At 43.7% G+C, this 19458-nt stretch overlaps 1 protein-coding gene and 1 long non-coding RNA gene across 22 annotated transcripts in view; one reads left to right on the top strand and one right to left on the bottom strand.

Annotated features, from left to right (window-relative positions):
- Positions 1-19458, top strand: part of COMMD1 (copper metabolism domain containing 1) — a 960866-nt gene that overhangs the window by 765656 nt on the left and 175752 nt on the right. The window lies entirely within an intron of this gene.
- LOC126933624 (uncharacterized) lies at positions 6805-12973 on the bottom strand. The gene is made up of 3 exons (XR_007718685.1): positions 12656-12973; positions 9375-9542; positions 6805-7286 (listed from the first exon to the last, which is right to left on the bottom strand). It is a non-coding gene; the product is annotated as an uncharacterized LOC126933624 (long non-coding RNA).

Below are 19458 nucleotides of genomic sequence, written 5' to 3'. Positions count from 1 at the left end.
AAGAATGATAATTGAACATATGCTTGATCTTAGGTTATCGTTGTTTTTGTTTGTTTTTTTGAGACAGAGTCTCACTCTGTTGCCCAGGCTAGAGTGCAGTGGAGCTATCTCAGCTTACTGCAACTTCCTCCTCCAGAGTTCAAGCGATTCTCCCACCTCAGCCTAAGTAGCTGGGATTATAGGTGCATACCACCACGCGTGGCTAATTTTTTGTATTTTAGTAGAGATGGGGTTTCACCATGTTGCCCAGGCTGGTCTCAAACTCCTGAGCTTAGGGGGATTCGCCGACCTTGGCCTCCCAAAGTACTGAGACACCATGCCCAGCCCAGCCCAGTTTCTTTTTTTTTCTTTTAAATTTTCATTCCCATTTTACAGATGAGGGTTATCAGTTTGGATGCACCTATTAGCTTCTCTAGTAGGGTTCTGGAAATTCCTACTCAGTCCAGTGGTATGATTTCAAAGTTATGTAAGCAATGTGATGAGAAATCTCTACCCTAGAGTACCTATATAATTCTTTCCATGGGTCTCTGAGGCAGTCACTTATGTTGATTATGAAGCATTCCGGCTTGTAGCTGATTGTGAGCTTTCAGGGAAGCATTTGAATATAAGAGTAATTATATGTAAATGACAAAAGACCTACAATGGCCATGGTTAAAGATTTTATTAGAGTTCATTATCAAAATAATGGAGTTGACAAAGAAATTTGGTTGTTTCTGTGCCATACAACATTTTAAGATAAAAACTGGAATTATGATTGATAACATTATATCAGAATATATTATGGACAGTGAGTGCGTTGACAAATTTCTAGAAACTTCATGTAGTTGTTTTAAAAAGCAGACAGGGTCTTGCCTTATTGTCCAGGATGGTCTTGAACTCCTGGGCTCAAGCGATCCTCCCGCCTTGGCTCCCAAAGTGCTGGGGTTTTAGGTGTGAGCCACCACACCTGGCCTTCCATACAGTGTTTGGAGTACTTATATTAATAACATTTTCTCATACAGATATGAACCCAAAATATGACATGGGGTCTTAGTCAATTTGGAAAGTTTATTTTGCCAGGGTTAGGGACCCGCCTATGACATAATCTCAGCAGGTCCTGATGACATATGCCCAGGGTAGTCTGAGTGTAGCTTGCTTTTATACAATTTAGGGAGACATATCAGTCAATATATGTAAGATTTACGTTGGTTTCATCTGGAAGGGTGGGACAACTCAAAGTGGGGGCTTCCAGGTCATACGTAGATTTAAACATACTCAGATTGGCAATTGGTTGAAAGATTTATTGTCAAAGAAAGGAATGTCTGGGTTAACATAAGGGGTTGTAGACACCAAGGCTTCGTCCTGCAGATGAAGGAAGCCTCCCGGTAGCAGACTTTATAAAAAATAGATTTTAAATGTTTCTTATCAGACTTATAGTCTGCATTAATGTTAGTGCTGGAGGGGTATGATAATTACCCCCACTTCCCCTTCATGGCCTGAACCAGTCTTTCTGGTTAAATTTTAGAGTGCCCCGGCCAATGAGGGAGTGCATTCAAATGGTTGTGAGAGCCTTTAAATTTTCCCCCTTTTGACCAAGATTTGCCAGAGGCAACATCAGTGGCTACCAGATTTTAATTTTGTCCCACAGTGGGCACAGTGTTGCTGGGATGGCATGGCTGCCTGCCCCTGGTCTATCCTGTCCTTCCCTATGACCGAGAAACTTAGAGTGAACAAGACTTATGACCAATTAATTATTCTAAGCCAGATAGGAATAGACATGGACAGGCATTCATTACCCTTTAAAATTATTATTAATTTTGTTTTTTAAGTAGAAGGTCAACAAACAAAAAGCCAAAGGTGAGGTTACAAAACCGACTTATTTTTAACTTCTATACTATGCATTGAGCCTTAGCTCAATCTTGTTTTTAGTTTTAGTATGTAATCTTGGTTTTAGTTACAGACTTATAGCAATTAGCTATACAAAACAAGCGTTGTTCTGAAAAAATTTAAAAAAATATGTATATCTGTACAACTCATACCCAGGAGGTTTTGTCGTAAGGTATCGTTATCCTGTCAGTAATTATTTTCTTCTTTTACCAGCTGTTCAGGCATCTTTGTACACATCCTTGATTTGGAGGGTCTGACCTTGACCTAATTGTATCCCTCAAAACTTGCCCTTACACTCTCATGTAACAGTCCCTGGGCCTAGAGGGAGGGTGCTTATATGGTCTTAGTAGTAAGGCATTTGCGGTGAAAAACAGATTGGGCCCAGTGGGATTGTTGCAGGTGGTTAGGCATGAGCTGGGCAGCAGAGAGAGCTCTCCTCTACCAACTAGAATATCGGGTAGATGGTTCAGCAATTATCGCATTGCCTGTCTAAAAATGATAATTCGGCAGCACCAGGGAGAGGCCATTTCCTGATGGTCCACACCTGTTAACATCATCAAACTGTTAATTGAATGCAGGCCCCACGGAGGAGCAACTTCCTGGGCATGCATGTTGAGACAAAAAAAAAAAAAAAATTGGTGAGGTATGATCTTCCAGGGGGCACAGGAAAAGGGAAGGAAGCCTCAGATGGGTGTGCTTATAACTCCCTAAATACATTGCGTGTGTTCAGTTCCAAAGGATAAGGAAAGCACTGGGCAAGTGGAAAGCCCGCTCTAAAGGAAGAAACATGGGAAAAAGGCGAGCTTATAAAATTCCTAGGATCACGGTTGAACAGGGCACTTGACCTTTTCTCTTTAACCTTCATGTGCCCACTTGGGTCTCTTCCAAGCACACTTGCTTTCCTGTTCTAAGACCTTTTCAAATAAACTTCCATTCCTGCTCTGGAACTTGCCTTGGTCTCTTTTTCTGCTTTATGCCCCTCAGTCAGATTCTTTCTCGTGAAGAAGCAAGGACTCAAGTTGCTGTGGACCTGTACAGATTTGCCGCCGGTTAACTTGGATCTCTTCCACTGGTTAACAGGATGCCAAATGAGAGAGGTTGGCATCTCTGGTTTTGAGAATACCATAATTTTGGTTTCCTTTTAAGTAATGAGAAATAAGTAACATTAATATTGTGACAATCAAAAGAGTATTTGTATGTCAGAACAGAAAAGGGAACCTCTTTCATTAGGGCACCAACTAAAGATATGAAGAAAATTATAATCTGGTACTCTCTAGAGGATTATTGTGTCCAAGAAATAATTCATAATTCAGTCTACACTCAAAAAAACAAAAGTTAGTGTCAAGTGTTATACTTTTCCTTTGAAACAGTTTCTCTCTCTAGACTTCCTTTTCTATTAAAGAGAAATTATAGTAAGATCAATTTGTATGCAAATTAAGTTTTAGGCTTATTATACTTTGCCTGATTATTCACATAAAGTGCAGCAAGAATTGATTGGCTTGGCTGGGCGCGGTGGCTCAAGCCTGTAATCCCAGCACTTTGGGAGGCCGAAGAGGGCAGATCCCAAGGTCAGGAGATCGAGACCACCCTGGCTAACACGGTGAAACCACGTCTCTACTAAAAATACAAAAAAAAAAAAAAAAAAAAATTAGCCGGGCGTGGTGGTGGGTGCCTGTGGTCCCAGCTACTCGGGAGGCTGAGGCAGGAGAATGGCGTGAACCCAGGAGGCGGAGCTTGCAGTGAGCGGAGATCGCGCCCCTGCATTCCAGTCTGGGTGACAGAGCAAGACTCCATCTCAAAAAAAAGAGGCCGGGCGCGGTGGCTCACGCCTGTAATCCCAGCACTTTGGGAGGCCGAGACGGGTGGATCACGAGGTCAGGAGATCGAGACCATCCTGGCTAACACGGTGAAACCCCGTCTCTACTAAAAAATACAAAAAACTAGCCGGGCGAGGTGGCGGGCGCCTATAGTCCCAGCTACTCGGGAGGCTGAGGCAGGAGAATGGCGTGAACCCGGGAGGCGGAGCTTGCAGTGAGCTGAGATCCGGCCACCGCACTCCAGCCTGGGTGACAGAGCGAGACTCCGTCTCAAAAAAAAAAAAAAAAAAAAAAGAATTGATTGGCTATATAGGCTCCTTTCAAGTTGACTTTGCTGAACTTTACCTAAAAATATACTATTTTAGTCAAAGTCTTGGTAAAATAACCAGTGTCTCCAATTGTTTTGTTCTAAAAGACTCTTACTGAACTTATGCAAATAACTGTATTTTCATAAAATCACAATTTGAATTTTGGATAACTCAGAGAGAAAGGTAAATTTGCTTACAAAAACATATTTCACCCAAATGGTCTAAACTATAAATAACTATAAAAAATTTTTTTGGACCGTTCTTTAACCAGAGCAGCAGCCTTCCAAACAAGATGTTTGTTCAACTCGGAACTGCCATTCACAAGCCAAACAGGTCATGGGAGCTATCAGGTACTGTAGAATCTAGCAGCTCCTCAGATAGCTAGAATCAGTACTAGGGACAAAAAGAGGGTCCTTGCTTGTGAGTATCTCCTTCTTGTATTCCCAGGTAGCAAGAGCCTGTGTAAACCATTTTAATTTTATCATGGAAGTCTTTTGAACACCTTTATTTCCATTAGCATAGGGGTAGCTCCAGCCAACATTCCATAACAAGGCAGTAAATGTCCCTCAAGTAGAAATTCTCTAGTCCAGCAGTTGTTATTGGGAAGTACTCACAGTTTTTTGTCATAAGTCCCAATAAATGCTCCACAAAAGGCTACAAAGTGGAGGATTTGTCCTGTCTAGTACTCCAGCTTCTCCCCTGTATTTTGTGGGCTAAGGCAATCTTTCTAGTTCCCATTTAGTAAGTTCAGTTAATATTTGTCAATAAGCAGATTTACCTGCCTTCAGTTTTATAGTACTAGATAGGGAAAACATCCCCCAGTCACATACAGTACCCATTTTCATAAGACATTTAGGTAAAAGGAGTCACAACTACCTTACATAAAGTCTATTTAAACATCTCAGATTTCTTAATTCTGTAAACCTGTATGTTTTTATGTTCTGGTCCCAGGAACTTTTCTACCCCCAGACCATTTTACCTTTTCTGATAAAAAAAAAAAAGGGGGGAGGGTTTGGGTTCCCAGCAGGGAGTTGAGCCAAGGGACTCAGGCCTTTTTGTCAAATTTTTATCTTAATTTGCCTCAGCATTGCCCCAGACAATGTCAGCTTTCTCATGATAATCTTTGCCTTCTGATTTTTTAAAAAACATTTTCCAATCTAGGGCAAATAGTGAATAAGCATCCAAAAATTTCTATCACTTTTCTGGGGTGAATTCTTTGACTCCCTTTTTCCTTTCCCATTTTTTTTTTTTTTTAATGACCCCCATTTTTTGGTTTTTTTTTTTTGAGATGGCGTCTCACCCAGGCTGGAGTGTGGTGGCGTGATCTCTGCTCACTGCAACCTCTGACTCCCGGGTTCAAGCGATACTCCTGCCTCAGCCTCTTGAGTAGCTGGGATTACAGGCACTCGCCACCATGCCTGGCTAATTTTTGTATTTTTAGTAGAGACGGGGTTTCTCCATGTTGGCCAGGCTGGTCTTGAGCTCCTGACCTTAGGTGATCCACCTGCCTCAGCCTCCCAAAGTGCTGGGATTACAGGCATAAGCCACCTTGCCTGGCCATGAGGTATAAGCATGCGTAAGACCATGAGGGACAGCAAATTTGATAAGGCCTCTCAAGCAGTCATATGATTCTGTGGGAAGGGTACCCATGTAAAAGGGGCCCTGTTAACCTCCAGATTTACCATGACCTGCGTTATGGACATATTAGGTAGGAGAATATCCCGGTCATTATAAAGCCAGTCCTATGTGGCTTGCATATGAAGCATATCAACTGTTTCATCTGTGGTACTCCACTTGGTATTTTATAGGGGGAGGCAGGAAGTCCCCTTCTCGGGGCAAACCTTACAGTGGCATTTATTTGGTCCACTAGGCTGGTTGTTCTCTCAGGAATAACTTCCTGTGCATTTGGATCACATACATTCATCAGTGATTGTTTAATAGTGAGCTGTGGGTCCTGCATTAACCCAAACAAGCTCTTTCATTCTGTAGCATTTAAAATTAAGGATTTTGTCCTTAAAATGGTCATTTGTACAGTCCATTATTATAAAAGTTTCTCCAGAAGCTGATGATACCAATCTATGAAACAGAACAGTTCCTTTACATTAAACCCTCTGGTTTTAATAGTTACTTGGTTTTGCCCTTCCCCAATATTGACTATCTTCTTGGTAACCACAGGCCTCAGAGGTAACTTTATTTGCCCTGGCATACTTTTTCTTTTTATCCATTTAGTTTTATTTGTACAATTTTTCCTTTATTTTAAAGTGACGCTTAAATAGTCTCTTAACTAGGGAAAAACTTACATTTTCTTTAGCAAAAAACACATCCTTGTATGTGTTTGTTTATTTATTTTTGAGACAGTCTTGCTCTGTCACCCAGGCTGGAGTGCAGTGGCATAATCTCGGCTCACTGCAACCTCTGTCTCTCAGGTTCAAGCAGCTGGCCTCAGTCTCCTGAGTAGCTGGGATTACAGGCATGCGCCACCATGCCCAGCTAATTTTTGCATTTTTAGTAGAGATGGGGTTTCACCATGTTGTCCAGGCTGGTCTCGAACTCCTGACCTCAGGGGAACCACCCACCTCGGCCTCCCAAAGTGCTGGGATTACAGGCATGAGCCACCATGCCTGGCTGTTTGTTTGTTTATTTTTGAGACAGAGTCTTTCTGTCACCCAGGCTGGAGTGCAGTGACACTTGTGATCTGCCTGCTTCGGCCTCCCAAACTGCTGGGATGACAGGGGTGAGCCACTGTGCCTGGCCTTTTTTTTTTTTAATGAAGTCTCACTCTGTTGCCCAGGCTGAAGGGCAGTGGCGTGATCTTGGCTCATTGCAACCTCCACCTCCCAGTGGATTCTCGTGCCTCAGCCTCCCAAGTAGCTGGGATTACAGGCATACATCATCACGCTCGGCTAACTTTTGTATTTTTAGTAGAGGTGGGGTTTCACCATGTTGGCCAGACTGGTCTTGAACTTCTGACCTCAAGTGATCTGCCCGCCTCGGCCTCCCAAAGTGCTGGGATTGCAGGCAGGAGTCACTGTGTCCGGCTGTTAATTTATGAGTACTCTTTATCTTTAAGCCAATCTGGTACCTTGTGGCCAAAAACACATAACAAAGTATGTGTACATACACCTAAACACATATATATACACTCATACAAAGTTCTTGTAGTTTATGCTTCAGAACTCTAGCCATGAGATATTAATAGAGACTTACCAGTTTGCAAACAATAGCAAAAAGAGATGGTTGGATGCAAACAGTGGATTTTATCTCAGTGGAAAAGTAACAGCAGACTTAAACCAGGCTGAAAAAAAAGCAGAGAGATAGAGAACTTAGGAACTTTATAGTTGCAGATTGACCTTCGGGCTCTGCATTTTTCTTGATGTAATTTGCTCATCAGTTTAAAATGTGCACAAGAACAGACCTCTAATGTGTAACCAGCTGCAGTATTAGAAAACGTGGCATGCTCTTCCATTACACAACCACTTTCAAGTAGAGGGGTCATAAAACCAAACAGGGTGCCTGAGAGAGGCCACTCTCCTTGTGTTTTTTCATTCCTAGAATATTTGTTTCCCACATTTTTTCTGAAAAGGAGGAACTGAGCTGTGCCTTAAGGTTTAGTGGAGTGGGTCAAAGTGTGCTGGTTGTGGGTGGGACTCCATAGTGTGTCACCAATGAGTCATTTCTGCCCTTTTATGTGTCTCAGTTTCTCTTTCTAGACATCCAGCACCACCAGGAGGGCTCAAAGTGAGGAATGAGGCTGGGTGCAGTGGCCGACACCTGTAATCCCAAACTGGGAGTCCGAGGCAGGTGGATCACTTGAGGTAGCAGTTCGAGACCAACCTGGCCAATATGGTGAAACCCCATCTCTACTAAAAATACAAAAATTAGCCCAGGTATGGTGGCACGCATCTGTAATCCCAGCTACTCAGGAGGCTGGGACACAGGAATTGCTTGAACTCGGGAGTCAGAGCTTGCAGTGGGCGGAGATCCTGCCATTGTGCTCCAGCCTGGGCATCTCAGCAAGACTCCGTTTCAAAAAAAAAAAAAAAGCAGTGACCAGCTCCTGTATGTACGTCCTGGATAAGAATTTTTTTAAACTAATTTTCTTGGGAGTTCCCTGTAGGGCTGCTGCACGTTGTAGGGGGTCAACCCTGCAGACACTTCCACTTGGTCCCCAGTCACCCAGGGTTGTCTTTTGGTTGGAAGGAGCAAAATGCCCTTTCTTTTTGGAGTTGAGGAAACTCAGTCTGTCATCTATGAAAATGACAGTTCAGTTCCTCACACAAACATGCACACAAGCCAATCGAGATTAATTTCAGGAGGAAAGGCAACGAGAAGACTCTTTAGAATGCACCCCTGGGCCAGGTGTGGTGGCTTATGCCTGTAATCCTAGCACTTTGGGAGGCCAAGGCAGGTGGATCACTTGAGCTCAGGAGTTCAAGACCAGCCTGGCCAACATAGCAAGACCCTGTCTCTACAAAAAGTACAAAAATTAGCTGGGTATGGTGGCACACATCTGTAGTCCCAACTACTCTGGAGACTGAAGAGGAGGATCTCTGGAGCCTGGGAAGTTGAGGCTGCAGTGAGCCATAATGGTGCCAGAGGACTCCAGCCTGGGTAACAGAGCAAGACTCTGTCTCAAAATAATAATAACAACAACAATAGTAATGATAATAATAATAGGAATGCACCTCTGAACTAGAATTAGGATCCTAGACAACAACTTCCTGGGAGCTCAGCTAAACCAGCTAAGACCACTTCATGTAAACCATTTTCAGCCACTCTTAACTTTGTAGCTCTCATCTGCCATTACACATGCCAAAGCCAAATCCTCTCATGGTACAAGGTAATTTCTGGTATCTTCAAAAGTCAAAGAATCAGGTAGTGCAATACAGGAAAGCAGAACCATAGACCTAAAAGCATCTGCCCATTACTCTTGAAAACTCCATAAAGAAAACACGACATCCCAAAAAGCGGCAAGTGGTGCCTTTGTTCTGACTTCTTTAAGGGGTTCGGGTTAATATAAGGCTTCTCTAGATTTTTTTTTGGTAGCAAAGATGGGGAAGGGGAAGGGGAAGGAGGAGTAAGGTGGAAGAAAAGACAGGAAGCAAAGACAGAAACCACGTGCATGGTTTTGTTTTGCTTTTCCTTTTTGCTGCTGCAAGGAGTTTTAGCCAATTCAGATGTCTTGTTCCCCATAATTGGAATTCTCATTCAGATCTGGCCAAGTTGGTTAGAGTTGGAGCTAGTCAAACCCGATGGGAGAAAGACCAGAACAACAAAAACCCAACAATATGATTACTGAGTGCTCTAATGGCAAGGCAAAATTAAGACCAGCTGATTGTTAATTGTAACTTTAGCCAAATGAAAGCCCAATTCACCTACTTACCTAGGAATGGGTCTCAGGTGGAAGACTGCTCTCTACTATCCCAGAAGCAGGAAAAAACTCAAACTCCAGAAAGGAGTTAGCTGTTGTCACGCGCGTCCGTGTGAAGAGACCACCAAACAGGCTTTGTATGAGCAACATGGCTGTTTATTTCACCTGGGTGCAGGTGGGCTGAGTCCGAAAAGAGAATCAGCAAAGGGAGATAAGTGTGGGGCCGTTTTATATGATTTGGGTAGGTAAAGGAAAATTACAGTCAAAAGGGGCGTTGTTCTCTGGCGGGCAGGAGTGGGGGTTACAGGGTGCTCAGTGGGGAAGCTTTTTGAGCCAGGATGAGCCAGGAAGAGGAATTTCACAAGATAATATCATCACTTAAGGCAAGGACCGGCCATTTTCACTTCTTTTGTGGTGGAATGTCATCGGTTAAGGCGAGGCAGAGCATTTGCACTTCTTTTGTGATTCTTCAGTTACTTCAGGCCATCTGGGCATAAACGTGCAAGTCACAGGGGATGTGAAGGCTTGGCTTGGGCTCAGAGGCCTGACATTCCTGCCTTCTTATATTAATAAGAAAAATAAAACAAAATAGTGTGAAGTGTTGGGGCGGCGAAAATTTTTTTGGGGGTGCTATGGAGAGAGAATGGGCGATGTTTCTCAGGGCTTCAAGCGGGATTAGGGGCGGCGTGGGAACCTAGAGTGGAAGAGATTAAACTGAAGGAAGATTTTTGTGGTAGGGGGTGATACTGTGGGGTCATTAGAAGAAACATTTGTCATATAGAATGCTTGGTGACGGCCTGGATGCGGTTTTGTATGAATTGAAAAACTAAATGGAAGACACAAGGTAAGAGAAGGAGAAAGAACAGGTATTGAAGGACTAAGAATTGGGAGGACCTAGGACATCTAATTAGAGAGTGCCCAAGGAGGTTCAGCATAGCCTTGCCAGCAAAGATCATTTATTTACTTTAAGAGGAAATTTAGAGTGGCGGTTTGGGATAGCACTAGGAGATACCAACTGTGATGGCTTGGAGAAACAGTGTAAACCGGCAGTGTAAACAGGGCATTTATGAGTAGTTGAGAACGGTGAATAGGAGGAGTAAGACTAGACAAAATACAGTAGGGATGAAAGTTTTTTGGGGTGCAGTCTAAGTTGGTCTGGTGTCTGGAATGAGACTGGGACCTAATGAAAAGGAGTGTCCACACAGGAGCTCAAATGGGCTGGAACCTGTAGCATTCCGAGGACAGGCCTGAATTCTGAGAAAGGAAAGTGGTAAAAGTATTGTCTAGTCCTTTTTAAGTTGGTGACTGAGCTTGGTGAGGTGTGTTTTTAAAAGACCATTAGTCCATTCTACCTTTCCTGAAGATTGAGGACGGTAAAGGATATAAAGGTTTCACTGAATACCAAGAGCCTGAGAAACTGCTTGGGTCATTTGACTATTAAAGGCTGGTCTGTTATCAGACTGTATAGAGGTAGGGAAGGCCAAACCGAGGAATTGTGTCTGAAATGACCGCGGTGGCCTTCTCAGACCCTGTGGGAAAGGCCTCTATCCATCCAAAGTGTCCACCCAGACTAAGAGATATTTTAGTTTTCTGACTCAGGGCATGTGAGTAAAGTCAATTTGCCAGTCCTGGGCAGGGGCAAATCCTCGAGCTTGATGTGTAGGAAAGGGAGGGGGCCTGAACAATCCCTGAGGGGCAGTAGAATAGCAGATGGAACACTGAGAAGTGATCTCCTTGAGGATAGATTTCTAGGATGGAAAGGAAATGAGAGGTTCTAAGAGGCAGGCTAGCGGCTTGTAACCTACATGGAAGAGGTTATGAAATGACGACAGAACAGAATGGGCCTGTGAGGCTGGAAGGAGATAATTTCATTGGTCTAAGAACTATTTGCCTTGTGTGTGAAGAGATTGATAGGTGGAAGTTTCAGCGGGGAGTAGGTGGGAGCGGCCGATGTGGAGTAGGAAAACTGCCCTGAGGGATAATGCTAGCTGCTTTTTTAGCTAACTTATCAGCATAAGCATTGTCCTGAGCGATGGGATCTGATGCCTTTTGATGGCTGCTTTTTTAGCTACCTTATCAGCATAAGCGTTATCTTGAGCAAAGGTTGGGGGAAGAAAAATAGATTTTGGAAGTTATGAGAACTGTAGAGAGTTGAGCATAGTTTGTGATTTTTAGGGCCTCTAACAGTATTAAAGCGGTGGCAGCTGCTGCGCACAGACATGAGGGCTAGGCTAAAACAGTAAGGTCAAGTTGTTTGAACAGAAAGGCTACAGGATGTGGTCCTGGCTCTTGTGTAAGAAGTCCGATCGCACTAACCATGCCTAGCAAGGAAAGGAGTTGTTGTTTTTTAGAAGGGATTGGGGTTTGGGAGATTAGCTGGACACGATCAGCAGGGATAGTGTGTATTTATGAGAATTATGCCGAGATAGGTAACAGATGAGGAAGAAATTTGGGCTTAACTGAAGTGATGGGAGCGGTCTGTGAAGCCTTGCAGGAGCAGTACAGCCTAGGTAATTTGCTAAGCCTGATGGGTGTCAGGATCAGTCTAAGTGAAAGCGAAGAGAGGCTGGGGTGAAGGGTGTAGAGGAATAGTAACGAAAGTATGTTTGAGATCCAGAACAGAATACTGGGTTGTGGAGGGAGGTATTGAGAATAGGAGAGTATATGGGTTTGGTGCTACGGGGTGGATAGGCAAGACAATTTGGTTGACAAGGTACAGATCCTGAACTAACTTGCAAGTCTTGTCTGGTTTTAGGACAGGTAAAATGGGGGCATTGTAAGGGGAGTTTACAGGGTTTAAAAGGCCATACTGTAGCAGGCGAATGGTAACAGGCTTTAATCCTTTTAAAGCGTGCTGCGGGATGGGATATTGGCATTGAATGGGGTAAGGGTGATTGGGTTTAATGAGATGGTAAGGGGTGACTGATCAGTCGCCAAGGAGAGGCATCCTATACTCGTGGGTTAAGGTGGGGGATACAAGAGGAGGATGCGAAGGAGGCTTTGAACTGGGGGAAAAGGCAGCAATGAGGTGTGGCTGTAGCCTAGGAATAGTCAGGGAAGCAGATAATTTAAAATGTCTCGACCTAATAAGGGAGCTGGGCAGGTGGGGATAACTAAAAAGGAATGCATAAAAGAATGTTGTCCAAGTTGGCACCAGAGTTGGGGAGTTTTAAGAGGTTTAGAAGCCTGGCCGTCAATACCCACATTTATGGAGGCAAGGGAAACAGGCCCTTGAAAAGAAGGTGATGTGGCGTGGGTAGCCTCTGTATTGATTAAGAAGGGGACGGACTTACCCCTCACCGTAAGAGTTACCCAAAGTGTCTGTGATGGTCCAGGAGGCTTCTGAGGTGATGGGGCAGCATCAGTCTTCAGCTGCTAAGCTGAGAAGATCTGGGAAGGAGTCAGAGAGCCTTGGGCCAGAGTTCCAGGGGCTCTGGGAGCGGCTGCTGGGCGAGTTGGACAGCCCGATTTCCAGTGGGGTCCCTCTCAGATGGGACACGGCTTAGGAGGAATCCCAGGCTGCGGGCATTCCTTGGCCCAGTGGCCAGCTTTCCAGCACTTGTAGCAAGCTCCTTGGGGAGGAGGTTCTGGAGGAACTCCTGGCAGCTGCGGTTAAGGCGTTTGGAGTTGTGTGCTGGAGATGTGGGTGGGGTTTGTCTCACAGTGGAGGCAAGGAATTGCAACTCAGAAATAAGTTGCTACTTGGCTGCCTCTACTCTATTATTGTACACCTTGAAGGCGAGGTTCATTAAGTCCTGTTATGGGGTTTGAGGGCCGGAATTTAATTTTTGGAGCTTTATTTAATGTTGGGAGCAGATTGGGTAATAAAATAAAATGTATATTAAGAATAAGATGGCCTTCTGACCTTTCAGGGTCTGGGGCTGAAAAGCGTCTCAGGGTTGCTGCTAAATAGGCCATTAACTGGGCTAAGTTTTTTATATTTGATGAAAAAGAGCCTAAACGCTAACTGATTTGGAAGAGGTCAGATAAAGAAAAAGGAACATTAACCTTGACTATGCCTTTAGCTCTAGCCACTTTAAGAGGAAATTTCTGGGCAGGTAGGGGAGGGCTAGTCGTGGAGCGAGCCAGACCGGGTGTGAGGAGGGGAGGTGATAAAAGGACTATATGGTGGGGGAGCAGAGGCTGAGGAAAAATTGGGACCTAGCTCGGCCTGGCGAGGAGGGGAGAGGTCAGATGAAAGGAAGATTAGAAGGACTCAGCGTCACTTGGGATTGGGGCTGAGGAGACAGGCGGGAGGGAAAGAAGGAAGATTTCGGACCAGTTGCATTGGGAACAGAGACTAGGGAGGGACCGATGTGTAAAAGAATGTCTGGACGTCAGGCAACTCAGACCGTTTGCCCACTTTACGACAAGAATTATTTAGCTCTTGTAGGATGGAAAAAATCGAAAGTGCTGTTTTCTGGCTATTTGGAACTACTGTCGAGTTTGTATTGGGGTTAAGCGGTATTATAGAAGAAAATAAGGCATTTAGGTTTTAGGTCAGGTGTGAGTTGAAGAGGTTTTAGGTTCTTGAGAACACAGGCTAAGGGAGGAGGAGGAATGGAGGGTGGAAGGTTGCCCGTAGTGAAGGAGGCAAGCCCAGAGAAAACAGAGAGTAGAGATACGGAGAGAAGGAGTTCGGGGGTTCTTGCCCTCCAGAAAAGCGAGAAAGGGGTCGGGGTGCGGAACTAAGGTATTGGGGTGCAAAAATAAGATCTCGGGGCACAAAAATAAGAGGGGGCACAAAAATAAGGTCAGGGCGCAAAAATAAGAGGTCGGGTTTCTTGCCCCTACCCCAGAAAAGCAGAGAAGGGGTAGAGACAGGGAGGGTTGGGGTTGGGGTGCTTGCCCCTCCCCCAGAAAAGCGGGCCTTGCTGCTTAGGGTGAAGGACCAAGGCAGGCGTCCCCGCAGCGTGGTCAGACACCCCTGAAACGTGGGTGAGTAATCAGAGAGGCGTCCCTGCAATGATTAAACACCAAGGGAAGGCTGCCTTCCCCAGTCCGTGACTGGCGCCGGCGTTTTGGGTTCCACGGATAAAATGTGTCTCCTTTGTCTCTACCAGAAAATGAAAGGAATTGAAATTAAAGAAGGGAGAGATTGAAGGGTGGTGCCAAGATTGAAAGGAGAAAGAGGTTGAGAGATAGTGAGAGAGGCTGGAGAAGAGAGTAAATATGGGGCCGCTTACCCGATTTAAAATTGGTGAGATGTTCCTTGGGCTGGTTGGTCTGAGGACTAGAGGTCATGGGTGGATCTTTCTCACAGAGCAAAGAGCAGGAGGACAGGGGATTGATCTCCCAAGGGAGGTCCCCTGATCCGAGTCACGGCACCAAAACGTCATACGCGTCCATGTGAAGAGACCACCAAATAGGCTTTGTGTGAGCAACATGGCTGTTTATTTCACCTGGGTGCAGGTGGGCTGAGTCCGAAAAGAGAATCAGCAAAGGGAGATAAGTGTGGGGCCGTTTTATAGGATTTGGGTAGGTAAAGGAAAATTACAGTCAAAAGGGGCGTTGTTCTCTGGCGGGCAGGAGTGGGGGTTACATGGTGCTCAGTGGGGGAGCTTTTTGAGCCAGGAAGAGGAATTTCACAAGTTAATATCATCGCTTAAGGCAAGGACCGGCCATTTTCACTTCTTTTGTGGTGGAATGTCATCGGTTAAGGCGAGGCAGAGCATTTGCACTTCTTTTGTGATTCTTCAGTTACTTCAGGCCATCTGGGCATATACGTGCAAGTCACAGGGGATGCAATGGCTTGGCTTGGGCTCAGAGGCCTGACAACTGCCTTCCATCATTATGGAAGCAGGAGAACTTGCCTTCCTTGTTGGAGCAAGTAAAATTTCAGAAAAAGGAGTTGTATAACAAAATAAACTTTAGATCTTGACCAAATTTTGGGAGATCAGGGATTCTCTGGCGTGGGGCCTCCCAGGCCTCAGCCAATTATCCTTTTGGTTTGAGCAGTAAAGATAGCTCAAGCTGGTACCAAGCATAAATAGGCGATTTGTCAAAGGTCAGGGGCACTTCCACTCAGAAGCCCTTTCAGGTTGCCAAATGTGAACCCAAAATATCTGAGACAGGTTTCAGTGAATTTAGAAAGTTTATTTTGCCAAGGTTAAGGACGCAGCCACGACATAGCCTCAGGAGGTCCTGATGATATGTTCCCAGGGTGGTGAGGATACAGCTTGCTTTCGTACAATTTAGAGAGACATAATACATCAATCAATATATATAAGATTTACATTGGTTTGATGTGGAAGGGTCAGACAACTCAAAGTGGGGGCTTCCAGGTCATAGGCAGATTTAAACACATTCTCATTGCCAGTTGATTGACTGTCAGTAGAAAGGAATGTCTGGGTTAAGATAAGGGGTTGTGGAGACCAAGGTTTTATCCTGCAAATGAAGCCTCCAGGTAGCCGGTTTTAGAGAAAATAGATTGTAAAGGTTTCTTATCAGACTTAAGGTCTGCATTAATGTTGCTGCTGGAAGGGTGTGATGAGGCATGTCCTACCCCCACTTCCCTTCATGGCCTGAACCAGTCTTTCTGGTTAAATTTTAGAGTGCCTTGACCAAGGAAGGAGTGCAGTCAGATGGTTGTGGGAGCCTCTGAATTTTATTTTTGGTTCACACAGATATAACTTAGAGAAGGTTAAGCATCACTTCTACAATGTTTCCCATGCAATTTAACGTATCAAATAAACCCAATTTAAAAAATTAATCAGAGATAAGTTCAGGAAAACCTAGTTATTTTTAACATCTCTCTTTTTAAAAGATGAAAAAACAAACCCTTTGAGATTTTCCAGGGGCCGTTTGGAAAAATCTCAAGTTTGAGATTTTCCAGGGGCCCTTTGGAAAAATCTCAAGTTTGAGATCAAGATTTTATTTAGGATTTGATTTTGAGAAGGCAAAATGTCAAAAGGTTCGAACGTTTGATTAAATAGGGTCCCAGGTCACATTTTTAAAAGAAGACTTGGTTCTCTTAAATAATAAAGCACTGGAAATTATTCCAATAAGACACAGAATCTTTGTTTCCTAGGCAGATTACTTAAAAAGTAAAGAAAAATCTTTTACACAATCTCTCATAAAGAGCAGATTAGTAGTCCAAGAAATTTAGTCCCTTGAGAGAGAAAATTGAACTCTAGTTTTACATCAATACACTATTGATATTAAAGCTTTAATTTTAAAACCTCATAAATAAACCCATTCAGGCTTAGCCAGCTCGACCATATAAAATATGGTTTTTTTCTTTTGTTTTTTTGTTCCACATTTCCTTTACGACTTCATATATTCCTTCAGGTTTTTGTCCTTTCCTCTTTCACATTCTGGAACAACCTTTCAACACCTCTTAAACAACTACAAAAACTTATTTTGCATTCCTTGGATACTTTTAATAGAGTTGTTTTCCTTCACGGTTATTGCTTCTAGTAGTTTTGTTTACCATATATACATTATTTTTAACAATCTTTAATTTACAGGGAAATCTAGGCAGTAGTCATGAATTGTCTGTAATATACCAGCATTTTTTTTTAGCAGATTAGTAAATTTTATGAATATAGCATTTCACATGTTCTAGAAATATAAACTTTTTCATAATAAAACTTCTCAATGTGGTCAAAAGTAGATGTTTACTAAGAGACCCAAATATCTTTAGTTTCTCTATAAAAATAAGTAGCTAAAAGCATGTATAATTTAAACATGTTTAGTAACTGTGTTACTGGGGGTCCTTACTCCCAGAGCTCCCAAGATGGTGGGGGGCCACTTCCACAATGGCGGCAGGCCGCTTTCAAGATGGTGGCAAGCCTCATGTTCTCTTGACCAGGGAATGGAATCTTGGGCCATGCGGTGAGTGTTATAGCTCTATTAGAAGCCGTGGGTCACAGAAGAGAACCGTGGAACCTAGTGACTAGTGTTCAGCTCGATTAGCATGAACCCAGGCACTTAGCCCTGCAGGAACAATGGCAAACCTTTAGCCTGATGGGGAGTGGCAGTGGGCGCCTCGCTTGACCAGGAGCACAGTGGACACCCTGCCGGATCCAGAGGGCTGGAAGTCAGCCGCGGGTCTGTGCCAGCGGCAAACAGCAGTGGTGAACTGCGAGCGAGAGCTCAGCTCGACCAGGAGAGCGTGCAGTTGTAAGATTTAATAGAGTGAAAACAGAGCTCCCATACAAAGGTAGGGGACCCAAAGAAGGTAGCGGTTTGGTATGCCTGGGTTTATATCCCGATCATTGTCCCTCCTGCTGTGCTCTCAGGCAATAGATGATTGGTTATTTCTTTACCTCCTGTTGTTGCCTAATTAGCATTTTAGTGAGCTCTCTTTCCTACCTGATTGGTCAGGTGTTAGCTAAGTCGTAAGCCCCGTGTTTAAAGGTGGATGCGGTCACCTTCCCAGCTAGGCTTAGGGATTCTTAGCCTAGGAAATCCAGCTAGTCCTGTCTCTCAACTGTTTCAGCATTTTATTTTACTTAGAACAATCTATATATTCAATGAATACCTGTCACTTAGTATAACTTAAGGTTTCAAATTACCAAACAGATTTTGGAAAGACTTTCATTTATTTTTATTTTTTGAACAACCTTTGAGCAAATAATTTTTTCTTTTAAAAATTTTGTACTTTTAGGCCGGGTGCGGTGGCTCACGCCTGTAATCCCAGCACTTTGGGAGGCCGAGGTGGGCAGATCACCTGAGTGTCAGGAGTTTGAGACCAGCCTGGCCAACATGGTGAAACCCCGTCTCTACTAAAAATTCAAAAATTAGCCGGGTGTGGTGGCGGGCACTTGTAATCCCAGCTACTCAGGAAGCTGAGGCAGTAGAATTGCTTGAACGCAGGAGGCAGAGGTCGCAATGAGCCAAGATGGTGCCACTGCACTCCAGCATGGGCGACAGAGTGAGACTTTGTCTCAAAAAACAGCAAACAAACAAAAAAAATTTTTTTTGTACTTTTTTTTTTTTTTTTTGGAGATGGGGTGCTGTATGTTGCCCAGGCTGTTCTCAAAATTCCTGGGCTCAGGCATTCCTCCCGCCTCAGCCTCCTGAGGTAGCTGGGCTTATAGGCATGCACCAGGGCTCATCTTATTTCTACTTTTAAGACTTATGAAACACAATTATTGTTGAAATAGTTTGTCAGAACAGACTCAATTTGATTAAAATCACATCTGTACATTTATGATCTTAAACATCTAATAAATATATTAACTTATGAGTAAGCCCAATAAATAAAGTTACTATAAATAAATAAAATAAAATAAGTTAAAATAAATAAATAAATAAAATAAGTTACTCAGGATGTGGAGGCAGGAGGATCATTTGAGTCCAAACCCAGAAGTTCGAGACCAGCCTAGGCAGCATAGCGAGACCCTGTCTCTTAAAGCAGAATTTTAAAAATGAAGCCATTGAAGTTCTAAATTATGCTTAGTAAAGTTATGCCAACAAGAAAGGAAGGGAAAGAGCTAGGGCTGCAGTGGCAGAGCATATAGCCAGCAGGCTTTTGACAAGAAAGGGGGTTTCAGTTGACTGAGAAGTTCCCATGAGAAGAGCAGGATAAAGTGAAGAGAACAGAGAAGCCTTAAAACAAAGAGCCCAGGGAGAACTAGCCTGAGACGAGTACAGAGAGGCTCAAAACCAAAACTGGGAAGAAGAGTTCCAGCACAATGAGTTCCTTCCAAACAAAGAAGCCTTAGATTCTAACCTAGCTTCAGAGAGCACAGTCATTCAAAATGTGACTGAAATTATAAGCCTTTTTATGGCTTACCCATGGATGCAATAGGTGTTCCCAAAAAGTGTGCAGAAGATGGAGCCCCTGATCCGAAGTCATTCCCAAAGATATCCAAAGAGAGAAGAAGTAAAAATCTTTTTCGCTGCAGGAAATAAGAATAGTGTTTGTCAATTCCAGATCAAGGCAGATTCAGTTAAAAGAAAAAAAAAGAATGGTGTTTGTGAAAACCTGTGTCTGTGGCCTCCAACAAAAGTGAGATACTTTTGACACTGGGTAGGTGATGCTGAAATGGGATTTCCTAGTACTGGCAAGGCAGCAAGGAAAGAGATGATGCAGGCCCTTATGGACTGAGATCTTTTATTTAGACAGACTCCCTTGAGAGCTGGCATG

The sequence above is a fragment of the Macaca thibetana genome, chromosome 13, assembly GCF_024542745.1.
Source record: "Macaca thibetana thibetana isolate TM-01 chromosome 13, ASM2454274v1, whole genome shotgun sequence".
Taxonomy (NCBI): Eukaryota; Metazoa; Chordata; class Mammalia; order Primates; family Cercopithecidae; genus Macaca; species Macaca thibetana.
The sequence above is the reverse complement of the archived record's forward strand: the minus strand, read 5'-3'. Positions and strand labels throughout refer to the sequence as shown.